This window comes from Bison bison, unplaced genomic scaffold (assembly GCF_000754665.1).
Source record: "Bison bison bison isolate TAMUID 2011002044 unplaced genomic scaffold, Bison_UMD1.0 scf7180017864291, whole genome shotgun sequence".
NCBI classification, from domain to species: domain Eukaryota; kingdom Metazoa; phylum Chordata; class Mammalia; order Artiodactyla; family Bovidae; genus Bison; species Bison bison.
Genome location: NW_011494863.1, coordinates 6,587,253 through 6,601,127, shown reverse-complemented (window position 1 = coordinate 6,601,127; position 13,875 = coordinate 6,587,253). Strand labels below are relative to the sequence as shown.

Sequence of the window (13,875 nt, the reverse complement as noted above, 5' to 3'; positions counted from 1 at the left end):
ATGAGTCTGGCTAATGGTTTGTCAATTTTATTTATCCTTTCAAAGAACCAGCTTTTGGCTTTGTTGATTTTTGCTATGGTCTCTTTTGTTTCTTTTGCATTTATTTCTGCCTTAATTTTTAAGATTTCTTTCCTTCTACTAACCCTGGGGTTCTTCATTTCTTCCTTTTCTAGTTGCTTTAGGTGTAGAGTTAGGTTATTTATTTGACTTTTTTCTTGTTTCTTTAGGTATGCCTGTATTGCTATGAACTTTCCCCTTAGGACTGCTTTTAAAGTGTCCCACAGGTTTTGAGTTGTTGTGTTTTCATTTTCATTAGTTTCTATGCAAATTTTGATTTCTTTTTTGATTTCTTCTGTGATTTGTTGGTTATTCAGCAGCGTGTTGTTCAGCCTCCATATGTTGGAATTTTTAATAGTTTTTCTCCTGTAACTGAGATCTAATCTTACTGCATTGTGGTCAGAAAAAATGCTTGGAATGATTTCTATTTTTTTGAATTTACCAAGGCTAGATTTATGGCCCAGGATGTGATCTATCCTGGAGAAGGTTCCATGTGCACTTGAGAAAAAGGTGAAATTCATTGTTTTGGGATGAAATGTCGTATAGCTATCAATTAGGTCTAACTGGTCTATTGTATCATTTAACGTTTGTGTTTCCTTGTTAATTTTCTGTTTAGTTGATCTATCCATAGGTGTGAGTGGGGTATTAAAGTCTCCCACTATTATTGTGTTATTGTTAATTTCTCCTTTCATACTTGTTAGCATTTGTCTTACATTTTGCAGTGCTCCCGTGTTGGGTGCATATATATTTATAATTGTTATATCTTCTTCTTGGGTTGATCCTTTGATCATTAGGTAGTGACCATCTTTGTCTCTTTTCACAGCCTTTGTTTTAAAGTCTATTTTATCTGATATAAGTATTGCTACTCCTGCTTTCTTTTGGTCCCTATTTGCATGGAAAATCTTTTTCCAGCCCTTCACTTTCAGTCTGTATGTGTCCCCTGTTTTGAGGTGGGTCTCTTGTAGACAACATATGTAGGGGTCTTGTTTTTGTATCCATTCAGCCAGTCTTTGTCTTTTGGTTGGGGCATTCAACCCATTTACATTTAAGGTAATTACTGATAAGTATGATCCCGTTGCCATTTAATTTATTGTTTTGGGTTCGAGTTTATACACTGTTTTTGTGTTTCCTGTCTAGAGAATATCCTTTAGTATTTGTTGGAGAGCTGGTTTGGTGGCGCTGAGTTCTCTCAGCTTTTGCTTGTCTGAGAAGCTTTTGATTTCTCCTTCATATTTGAATGAGATCCTTGCTGGGTACAATAATCTGGGCTGTAGGTTATTTTCTGTCATCGCTTGCCATTCCTTCCTGGCTTGAAGAGTTTCTATTGAAAGATCAGCTGTTATCCTAATGGGAATTCCCTTGTGTGTTATTTGTTGTTCTTCCCTTGCTGCTTTTAATATTTGTTCTTTGTGTTTGATCTTTGTTAATTTGATTAATATGTGTCTTGGGGTGTTTCACCTTGGGTTTATCCTGTTTGGTACTCTCTGGGTTTCTTGGACTTGGGTGATTATTTCCTTCCCCATTTTAGGGAAGTTTTCAACTATTATCTCCTCAAGTATTTTCTCATGGTCTTTCTTTTTGTCTTCTTCTTCTGGGACCCCTATGATTCGAATGTTGTAGCGTTTAATATTGTCCTGGAGGTCTCTGAGATTGTCCTCATTTCTTTTAATTCGTTTTTCTTTTATCCTCTATGATTCATTTATTTCTATCATTCTATCTTCTAATTCACTAATCCTATCTTCTGCCTCTGTTATTCTACTATTTGTTGCCTCCAGAGTGTTTTTAATTTCATTTATTGCATTATTCATTATATATTGACTCTTTTTTATTTCTTCTAGGTCCTTGTTAAACCTTTCTTGCATCTTCTCAATCTTTGTCTCCAAGCTATTTATTTGTGATTCCATTTTGATTTCAAGATTTTGGATCAATTTCACTATCGTTATTTGGAATTCTTTATCAGGTAGATTCCCTATCTCTTCCTCTTTTGTTTGGTTTGATGGGCTTTTATCCTGTTCCTTTGTCTGCTGGGTATTCCTCTGTCTCTTCATCTTGTTTAAATTGCTGAGTTTGGGGTGTCCTTTCTGTATTCTGGCAGTTTGTGGAGTTCTCTTTATTGTGGCATTTCCTTGCTCTGTGTGGGTTTGTACAGGTGGCCTGTCAAGGTTTCTTGGTTAGGGAAGCTTGTGTCGGTGTTTTGGTGAGTGGAGCTGTATTTCTTCTCTCTCCTTTCGAAGACTTGGGTTGCTTTTCTGGGTGCCTGATGTCCTCTGCTGGCATTCAGAAGTCGTTTTGTGGAATTTACTCGGCGTTTAAATGTTCTTTTGATGAATTTGTCGGGGAGAAAGTATTCTCCCCGTCCTACTCCTCCGCCATCTTAGCTCCTCCCCTCTGCAGGTGGATTCTTTACTGTCTGAGCCACCAAGGAAGCCCAGACATTTCATAAGTCCTCTAAATGTAGTGGAGATCTTGTGCACTCTGCTGGGGAGCATAGCAGAAAGAAAGATCCTTAACCCCTGAAAACCTGGTTCCAAATACAGTTGCTAGGGAACATCGCTTGAAAGAAGTAGTAGAGGACATATTTCTACTGATGCATACAGTTTTCTTTTCCTTTTTTTTGGCATTTCCTTAATTTTGTGGGTTATGCACTGACAGCCCATGTCACCTTATATTGTGCCCCTACCTGCAATAAATTTTTCTCAGAACTGTCTTACAGAAAAAATGCATTAAGATATACCTTGGGGTGTGGTGTATAATGGCCAGGGTTGTGAAAGGCAGGAAGAATTTAAGAGAACCGTACTCATTCCTTGAATTTGTTTTAGACCAAAAAAGTGCTTCTGAGGAATTACTTCATTTGTGCGTTAATTCAATGAATTATCATATAAGAAATGAATCGCCAGTCCAGGTTCCATGCAGGATACAGGAAGCTTGGGGATGGTGCACTGGGATAACCCAGAGGGATGGTATGGGGAGGGAGGACGGAGGGGGGTTCAGGATGGGGAACACGTGTACACCCATGGTGGATGCATGTTGATGTATGGCAAAACCAATACAGTATTGTAAAGTAAAAAAAAAAAAAGAAATGGCTGAACACTGAAGATAGCGTGATGTGATGAATACAATTCTTATCCTTACTGAAGTAATACCACAAAGACACTGTAACAATTAAGTGTCATCAATGCTATGACAGAAAAAGTATAGCCACTTATGGAAATAAGTAGAAAGCACCCCTAATCTAACGGTTCTGGGAAGGTGTTATTATTTTGTTTTTGATTTGTCTCTTCCCCTTTAATGAAATCATTGACTTCTTTGCTCTGTGCTAGGCACCTAGACCAACTTATAGGTAAAAACAGTAAGGGAACTGACATAGGTATACAGCTGCCTTCATTTCCACTCTAAACTTAGCGCCAGCAATAAAGGAGGGTGGATGAGAGCTGGAAATGTGTCTGAAAAGGAAAGCACATGTCCCCATGTCCCTGTTACAGGCAGAGATAGATAGATAGAGCTGTATAGATAATTTTTTATACATAACGTGAAAATTTTAATTAAGATCTCAGTAGGCATTTAATACAGAACTGCTAAATGAAGTATTTTTTCACTTGTCTTGATCAACAAATTGTTTTCTGGGGTGATAAACAGCATGATTCAGTAGGAGTATGAGCACACACACCTTGCATTCATAGATAAAAGCGTGCTGGCTGATGACCCTGAGCCGACGAGGAGTCTCTGGGCAGGGACAGACTTGGTGGGTGGAACAGGCTAGTAGATTGCTGTGGTTAAGGCTGCCATTTTAGCACAGGCCTTCAAAGGTGCCAAGAACTTGACAGCATGACAGATAGCAAGAGAGGAAGCCAAGCCAGTTAGGGGTGGCCTCCAATTCATGGTTGACAGCCAGGGATAATTTGCAGTTAACAGAGCAGGCAAACTCACAGTCCATACATGCGTGCTCGCTCTGCAAGTGCTCTGAGTGACATTGTCTCAGTGGTGTCTGTGGCTAGCTTTGAATTTTAATCCAGATCTTCCCGACCCAGGGGTAGAACTGGGTCTCCAGAATTGCAGGTGGGTTCTTTACTTTCTGAGCCACCTGTGAAACCCCACTGCTGGTTAGTATGCCAGTATCTCTTTATGTTCTCTTAAAGTACTTACCTCACTCAAAATAGAGCATATGCAATGTATGTGATAGTTTATTTTAGACTTAAGAATGGCCTTTGTTTAGTTTTTATTGAAGTATATTTGATTTATAATGTTGTGTTAATTTCTGGTGTATAGCAAAGTTATATATATATATATATATTCTTTTTCAGATTCTTTAACATTATAGTTTATTACAGGATAGTGAATATAGTTCCCCATGCTCTAAAGTAGGACCTTGTTGTTTATCTATTTTATATATAGTAGTTTCTATCTCCTAATCCCAATCCTGATTTATCCCTCCCCTCTTCCCCACTTTTTTAACTGTATTCATTTTCTATGACTATTTCTTTTGTAAATAAATTCATTTGTATCATTTAGCTTTAGATTCCACTTATAAGTAGTAGTATACAATATATACCTTTCTCTCCCTTCACTTAGTATGATAATCTCAAGGTCCATCCATGTTGCTTCAGATGGCAAAGTTTTGTTCTTTTTTATGGCCGAGTAATACTCCATTTAAATATAGTGTATATGTGTGTGTGTACATACCATATCTACAGTGGATACATCCGTTGATAGACATTTAGGTTGCTTCCATATCCTGGCTATTGTAAACAGTGCTGCTATGAACACTGGGTGCATGTATCTTTTCAAATTAGAATTTTCTCCAGATATATGCCCAGGAATGAGATTGCTGGATCATATGATGATTCCATTTTTAGTTTCTCAAGACATCTGCCTACTGTCTTCCAGGGTGGCTGCAACAATTTATATTCCCATCAATTCTGTGTGAGGATTCCCTTTTCCCAAATCCTCTCAAGCATTTATTGTTTGTAGACTTTGAGAAACATTTATTTATTTTTGGCCGTGCTGGTCTCCATTGCTGTGCAGGCTTTTCTCGAGTTGTGTGAGTGGGGGCTGCTCTCTAGCTGCATGCACTGGCTTCTCTTGTGTGGAGCACAGGCTCCAGAGCACTTAGGCTTCAGTGGGAGCACATGGGCTCAGTAATTGCAACTCCTAGGCTGTAGAGCACAGGCGCAGTAGTTGTTCACAGGCTTAGTTGTTCCCTGGCATGTGGGATCTTCCTGGATCAGGGATTGAACCCATGTCTCCTGCATTGGCAGGCAGATTCTTTACCACTAAGCCACCAGGGAGCCCCCTATTGCTTGTCAACATTTTAATGATGGCCATTCTGACTGGTGTGAGGTAGATGTAAGGCCTTTGAACTTGCCACTCACTCTACCTAAAACCTGGTCCTCAGATTGTCTCACATCATCCTAAATGTTATTTCTTCAGAAAGTCTTTCCTGCACCCCTATTTGAAGAAATTAGACTCAATAACTTTCTGTTATATTACATTGTTTTATTATCTTATAGCATATATCCCTTTTGGGAATTATCTTTGAATTTATGTAATTCTATTTTTCTTTGTTCTAGGTATTCCCTTTCTGGTCTGGAAACTCTCTGAGAACAAAGACTTCGTCTTGTTCACCACTGGACCTTCAGAGCCTAGAGTAGTTCCTGGCATGTACATCTCTACACTTCATCAAAGCAAGGATCATACCTTAGCCAGCTTCCCAAACGTGATGCCCAGCACAGTAAGTGACTCCTATTACTACTAAGTTTATTTAATGAGAAATGCAATTGATCTTTATAGAAGTGATCAATAATGAACATTAACTGAGTACCTTGTTGGAAAAAAGTGCCAGTTTTCTCATAATCAACTTTTAAATTAATTTAAAACCAGTGGTTATTTTTGTGTATTTGTGTGTTCACCTTGCATTTGAGCATCATCCTGTGGCAAGTGCTTTGAGAAATGAAAGAGAAAAGTACAAGTGGTCCTTGCCTTTCAACATCTTCTACTCTGTTTTAGAAGAAGTAGATGAAATACATTCTCCATTCGAACCTTTAGAAATGATGCCTAGCTGTGTCATGAATGGTTGTTTTTTCTTTAAAGAATGAACAAATGTGTAGCAGTAAGAATCAATGAGTGAATAAGGAAGAGGTGAATTAGGTGATAAGACATAGAATCAGACATGGTTGGTTGTTGAGAGTCTTTGTGTCAGGGTGGGGCAATTTGATTACATAAATCTTTGACTCAAGAAATAGACTTACTTTATTTTTCACCCAAAGAAACCATTCACTGTTTCCTTGTGATCTTATCATTGTTTCTTACTTCCTTAAGTTGTTCTTGATGTCCCCCTGCCTGAAATGCATGCTGATAATCCTCGGGTGTTTAAAGTCCAATCGCTGAAGATAAAGCCAAACATCACCAACTCAATGAAATAGTTGACCACCTCCTTTGCAGTAAGAAACTTCTCCTACTTCTGTGTTCCTAGAATGCTTTATTAACTCCTTGCCTGTAACACATGACCTTTTCCATCTTGTATTGCCATTGTTTATGTCTGGGTTTGTTTCTCTCCTTTAAACTCTCAGCTCCTCAAGGGTGAGCTTATTGTTGATTTAGCTGAGAATAGAACTTTCAGTAATTCATTCACTAAGTGTTTACTGAGGCTATTACATGACAGGCAGAGGGCTAGTATTGGAGAAACAGTTGTGAGCAACTAACAAGAACAAGGTAAACACTAGTTTTCCCTGGATTTCAGAGTTTAGTAATACTGTATAGTATTAATGGCTTTTATTTGTGGAGTTCAACAGGTGATTTGATGAGATAACTGTCTTCAAATGAAGATATATATTTTATTTATGTATTTTTCTGGATACCTGCATTTGTTTTCTTCTTTTTTATTTTTTAAGTTAAGTATAGTTCATGTACAATATTATGTAAGTTACATGTGTACAATATAGTGATTCACAATTTGAAAGGTTATATTTCTTTTACAGTTAGTATAAAATATTTTCTTTATTCCAATATATATCCTTTGCATAATATATCCTTGTAGCTTATTTTATACATAATAGTTTGTACCTCTTAATCCCCACCCTCTTATTTTCTTCCCTCTTCCCCGTCCACACTGGTAACCACTAGTTTGTTTTCTGTATCTGCAAGTCTGCTTCTTTTTTGTTATAGTCACTAGATTGCTGTATTTCTTACATTACACATGTAAGTGAGATCATACAGTATTTGTCTTTCTCTGCCTCACTTGTTTCACTTGGCATGATATCCTCCAAGGTCACCCCTGTTGCTGGAAATGGCATTATTTCATTATTTTTTATGGCTGAGTAATATTCTACTGTGTAGATACACCACCTCTTCTTTGTTCACTCATCTGTTGATGGATACTTCGGTTACTTCCGTATCTTGGCAAATGTAAATCACGCTACTATGAACATAGGGGTGCATGTAGGAGGGTTTTTTCCCCCCAAATCCTTGCCAACATTGGTTATTTGTGTTCTTTTTGATGATATAGGCTTTAAATTCCATAGGTTATGGTTTCACTTTGGCTGTATTGCTTATTTGATATGTGGTGTTAAGTTGGTTACAGGATGTCTTGGAACTTCTATCTCAGCTATTTATTACCACAAATAATGCTGTATAACAAACCACACCAAAGAAGATTAGAATAGACTTTATTAAGTTCAGGAGACTGTAGTTTGACAGGGTGGCCCTTATGGTCTGGGCCAGGCCAGGCTGGTTTCCTTTTGGCTAGCTTATTTGTCTGTGAGCTGGTAAGTCAGCTGGGAGGATGGATTGGTCTAGATTACTTCACCCTTACTAGGTTTCCCTCCCTCCACCAAGTAAGCCTGGATTGTTAACATGGTGATTGGGGGTGGGGTGGATCTAAAATAGCTAGTAATCGAGGCTTCAAATTGGTAGTGTCACTCTCATCACATTCTGTTGGCAGAAGCAAGTCATAAGATCAGATCACATTCATGGGGTAGGGGTTCTATCTTTTGAAGAGAATTACTGCAAAATCACATTGTAAAGAATATGGGTACAGGGGTTATGAACAGTTGTTGGCTCTATTTGTACTTCATATACTACTACTTCAGTCTATAAAATGGAGATGATAATAACAGCTGATACTTTATAGGTGGATTGTGAAAATTATATTAGTAATATGGAAAAAACTGGGTTGTTATCTGGCACTTAAGAAATGCTGGAAGTTTGTTATGATTATTACATCACTTACCCTCACAACCAAGCATCGAGAGATACTATAATCCTCATCTTACAAAAGAACAAGCTTGGAGATTTAGGTTAGTGGTCCCTGGCCACATAGTCAGTGATGGGGCCAGGATTCAAATCAAGGTTTGTTTGACTTCAAAGCTGGTACCAGAGATTTCCTAACTATTCACCAAATCTGTTTTTGGTTTTATTTTTCATGGACTACATTTCCTAGCCTCTGTTGCTGCACGCGTTACAGTATGATTAATTTCTTGCCCATAAATGGTGAGTGATATTGCTCAGGAGGGAAGGAGTCCAGGTCTCTGATTCTCCACAGGGAAGAGAACTTCCTAGAGTTTAGGAACACTGAATTTGGATTTTAGTGAGCTAGGAGTAAATTTTTCTTGTGAATAGAAAATGAAATGTTGGAGTTTGTTAGAATAATAACAAACTAGCTTGGTGTAACAAACCTGTTGTAACAAACTGATACTAGCCATAATAAACTAGCTAATTATAGCTAGTTGTTACTAGCTGTAATAAACTAACCATAGAGTTTAATTTTGAAAGCAAGATGCAATACAATTTAGAAAAGTGAAAACTTTTCTAGGTAGTATTTTGCACATATCAGGCACTCTACCATTCATTGAAGAAATGAGAATTTTCCAAAACTAAACTTTCTAATTGCTTACTACCATGTACCACTTGCCATTTATCTTCCTTCTCTATTTGGGTCTCTTATTTTCTCCCTTTTCTTACACTCAGAAAAACATGCTCCTTTTTCGTCAAACCAACTGACTATGGGGTTTATTTACATCTGGCCTGGTCCAGAAGATCAAATTCTCTGATTCAAGCACTCTTATTAGGGTTCATTTTATTCATATGGAGAAAAGCAAAATGGAAAAAAAATTCAGGTGGACTTTTCTATAGATTGAAATGTTTATTTCAGGGCTTCTTTTGTCAAAGTCTGAGGACACTATAAAGTATTGGCAGGAGGGGGTGCAGGGGTGGGGTTCAAGGAAATCCTCAGAGGGTTGTGAAAATGGGTTTTAAGCACTGTGGAAAGACATGGTTTGAAAATTAAAAGTGAGAAAAATTCAGTTCAGTTCATTTCAGTCACACAGTTGTGTCTGACTCTTGGCGACCCCATGGACTGCAGCATGCCTGGCGTGCTGCGGTTCATGGGGTCTAAAGAGTCAGACACAAGTGAGCAACTGAACTGAACTGGACTGCAGCACGACAGGCTTCCCTGTCCATCACCCGCTCCCAGAGCTTGCCCAAACTCATGTCCATTGAGTCGGTGATGCCATCCAACCATCTCATCCTCTGTCGTCCCCTTCTCTTCCTGCTTTCAATCTTCCCCAGCATCAGGGATTTTCCCAGTGAGTCAGCTCTTTGTATCAGGTGGCAAAAGTATTGGAGTTTCAGCTTCAGCATCAGTCCTTCCAATGAATATTCAGAACTGACTTCCTTTAGGATGGACTAGTTGAATTTCCTTGCAGTCCAAATAACTCTCAAGAGTCTTCTCCAACATCACAGTTCAAAAGCATCAATTCTTTGATGCTCAGCCTTCTTTATAGCCCAAATTTCACATTCATACATGACTACTGGAAAAACCATAGCTTTGATTAGATGGACCTTTGTTGGCAAAGTAATGTCTCTGCTTTTTTATGTGCTGTCTAGGTTGGTCATAGCTTTTCTTTCAAGGAGCAAGAGTATTAATTTCATTGCTCCAGTCACTATCTGCAGTGATTTTGGAGCCCAAGAAAATAAAGTATGTCACTATTTCCATTGTTTCCCCATCTATTTGCCATGAAGTGATGGAACCAGATGCCATGATCTTAGTTTTCTGAATGTTGAGCTTTAAGCCAACTTTTTCACTCTCCTCTTTCACTTTCAAGAGGCTTTTTAGTTCTTTGCTTTATGCCGTAAGGGTGGTGTTCTCTGCGTATCTGAGGTTATTGATATTTCTCTAAGCAATCTCAAATCCAGATTGTGCTTCATCCAGCCTGGCATTTCTCATGATGTACTCTGCATGTAAGTTAAATAAATAGGGTGACAATATGCAGCCTTGACTTACTCCTTTCCTGATTTGGAACCAGTCTGTTGTTCCATGTCCAGTTCTAACTGTTATTTCTTGACCTGCATACGATTTATCAGGAGGCAAGTAAGGTGATCTGGTATTCCCATCTCTTGAAGAATTTTCCACAATTTGTTGTGATCCACACAGACAAAGGCTTTGGCATAGTCAATAAAGCCAAATAAAGGAATAAATTAGGAAAATAGATTAAAGTTAGGAATAAATAAAGGAAAATTAGAAGGATAATAAAGCTAGTGAAAACAGAAATAATAAATCAACCCTATTTGAAACCAGAGAGCATGATATTTGCCCTCCCTTTGGCCCGGAAAGAAGATTCTGTACTAATTAGCACCATTATAGAGGCTCTATTGAGAAAATTAGGGCTTTAAGTTATGACAAGTATTAGAGGCCCCTAGTATTGACATCACTCAAAGAAGTTGTCCTCTGCCTTATAGGACCATGGAATCATAGAGAGGCAGATGATATAAACACAGAGCCAAGGAATAAGAAGTATACTCACATGCCTTAAAGGAGATTAGCAATACAGTGAAACAGAATCCAGCTTTTAGAAAAATCCCCTTTCCATTCAATAACCTCACTTTAAAAGAAAGAATATAATATAGGTAATATTTAATGAGTACACTCTATATGCCCAGTACTCTGAGTTGGACAGGAAAGAGGCAAGTAATACACTCAAGTCGAAATTAGAGATTTTGTGAAAGCAAATCTTTAAAAAGGTGTACCAGATATCAGGGAAGTTTTAGGTAGAGGAAAAAAGATGAAACTTAGAATCTTAAATTGAATCTTGGCTGTGGCACTTGGACTGGCATGTCACCTCTCCAGTCCTCTGTGGATTCATTTGTAAACTAGGGATAATGATCACCTCCATCGAGGGTCAATGGGATAAATTGTGTGAGGGCAGTTTTCAAACTGCAAAATGCAAGGCATATTGGTGGCTCAGATGGTAAAGAATCTGCTGCAATGCAGGAGACCTGGGTTTGATCCCTGGGTTGGGAAAATCCCTTGGAGAAGGGAATGGCAACCCACTCCAGTATTCTTGCCTGGAGAATTCCATGGACAGAGAAGCCTGGTGGGCTACATACAGTCCATGGGGTTGCAGAGTTGGGCATGACTGAGCAACTAACACTTTCACTTACATTTACATACACATATCTAATTGTTTCATTGACAGTGAGGTCTGTAAATGAAGAAACAGACCAGAAAAACAGTGGGGAGAAGAAACAAACAGCTTTAAACTATTTTTGCAATGGTTTATGTCTATGGAAACACACTGATATGCCATGCTGTGCTCAGTTTCTCAGTCATATCTGACTCTTTATGACCCCATGGACTGTAGCCTGCCCGGCTCCTCTGTCCATGGGATGTCCTACGCAAGAATACTGGAGAGGGTTGTCATTTCTTCCTTCAAGGGATCTTCCCAACTCAGGGATCAAACCCATGTCTCCTGTGTCTCCTGCATTGGCAAGAGGGTTCTTTATCACCATGCCACCTGGGAAGCCCGATATCTCTTTATTGCTCTATAAATAAGCAAACACTCACAACCAAATAGACACATTGCAACAAAAACCCAGCTCTGAAATAAAGCATGGAACAACCTTCAGAGACAACTGCCGAAGACAGTTTCACGATGGAAATAGGAAAGCAAATAATTCACTCATAGACTTCATTTCTTCCAGTAAGTCACTGGATACTTCAGAGAAGTGGCTTATACTTGTTTTCTTTTCATCAAATATTCATATTTTTTAATGGAAATTGTCCTGAAAAATTGGGTAAATGGAGCAACTTATGAATTTATGCCTCAGAAAGAAGAGTTAGGGCATTCCCAGTGAGAAAGCTAATGCTTAAATGATTAACACTCCATTGATTTTATAATTAAAAAGCTGCAAAGTAAATATAGTGTGTGTTTTACATGTTATGATAGCTGTTTGTCTTGATGCTTAGATCACAAGCCTTTTGATTGAAGATCTCTGTTAAGTATGCAACATATTACTGTGCTTTCACCAAAGGAGCTTCTTTCATTTCTCTGGGGACTAAATCCCTCCATTAAGTCATGTTAAAGGTAAAAAAAATGCAAATGAGCCACTCTCACTATTTAGAAGTAGAGAAAAGATCATACATTCTAGAAAAGTTAAAGGCCATAAATTTGCATATAGGGTATGCTTTCTATTCCTGGTAGGCAAATGGATATTTGAATTTCTGGGGACCTATGAGAGAGTATTAGTTATTCAACACTGTTATTGTTGTTAATCAACATTGTTAACTAATAACTATTGTTATTATTTATTCAACTTAACTTAGTTATTCAACATTGGTCCAATAAATGTTTACTGACCACATATTATGTGTTTTGGATACAGTGGTGAACAAGAAAAGCATGGTGCCTGAAATCAGGGGGCTTAGAAGATAAACAGGCCAAGTGGTCACAGCTCAGTGTGAAGGAAGTGGGAGCAGGGAGCTGTGAGAACACATGCAGGGGATGGTTAGGTCGGGAACAGTGTCCCTGAAGTGGGACTCAGGTTGGGCCCTGAGGATGCACAGGAGGTAGAGTCATTCTGGGTGATGGTAACAGTATGTGCATTGGCTGGGAATTTAGAAAGAAGAGGGCAGATTTGTATAGCTGAACCACACTGACTCCATTTTGTGACCTTCATCTCAGTCCAAAAGTCCTACTCTCTCTACCTTCTATGTGACTGGGTTCACGAGGAACGTGGCTAAGTCGGGTAAGTTCTTTTCAACTTTTACTCTTGCCTTTATCTGATATGAAAAATGAAAGAATGTATTATGCTGACACAGTTAGTGTTCATGAAACACACCCCCCACCCCCACACCGCTGCCCCAACCTGGGATGGGAGGGTGTTGCACCCTGATTTCCATCAGTGTAAATGTGCTTCTCACTTTGTAGTCTTATTCTCTTCTTAGCTTCAGTCCCTTTAAATACTTTCCCCACCCCATACCCCTTTTAGGGTACAGAATGTGGCTACAAATGCTTCTGATTTCTGTCTACCTAATCCTGTCCATAGGTAAGAATTCACAGTAAACTTCATAGCTGCAATTTATGGAGTTGCCTACATCATGTGTCAGTCTCAAAGTTCCTTCTCAGTTTAGAGGATGTTATTCCATATCCCTGCCACCCAACAAATGCTGTAGCCACTGAAAGAGGGTATGGATAGAAAAGTGGGGATCCATAAAAACCTATCAAAAGCCACAAATAAGAGTTATATAAGTAAACATGGCATAATTAAAATTTTTATAATAGTCACATTAAAAAGAAAAAAATGTTACTCATATTAATTTCAATAATATATTTCATTTAGTCCAATATATTCCCCAGATGTGTGGTAGTTTGAGCATTCTTTGGCATTGCCTTTCTTTGAGATTGAACTGAAAACTGACCTTTTCCAGTCCTGTAGCCACTGCTGAGTTTTCCAAATGTGCTGGCATGTTGAGTGCAACACTTTCACAGCATCATCTTTTAGGATTTGAAATAGCTCAACTAGAATTCCATCACCTCCACTAGCTTT

At 38.5% G+C, this 13,875-nt stretch overlaps 1 protein-coding gene across 1 annotated transcript in view; it reads left to right on the top strand.

Moving 5' to 3' along the window:
* The window catches only part of PRELID2 (PRELI domain containing 2), a 609,441-nt gene that overhangs the window by 356,183 nt on the left and 239,383 nt on the right, over positions 1–13,875 (top strand). Inside the window, exon 9 of the transcript XR_826157.1 lies at positions 5,625–5,785. The gene's annotated coding sequence lies outside the window, so the exon portion shown is untranslated. The remainder of the gene's footprint in view (positions 1–5,624; positions 5,786–13,875) is intronic.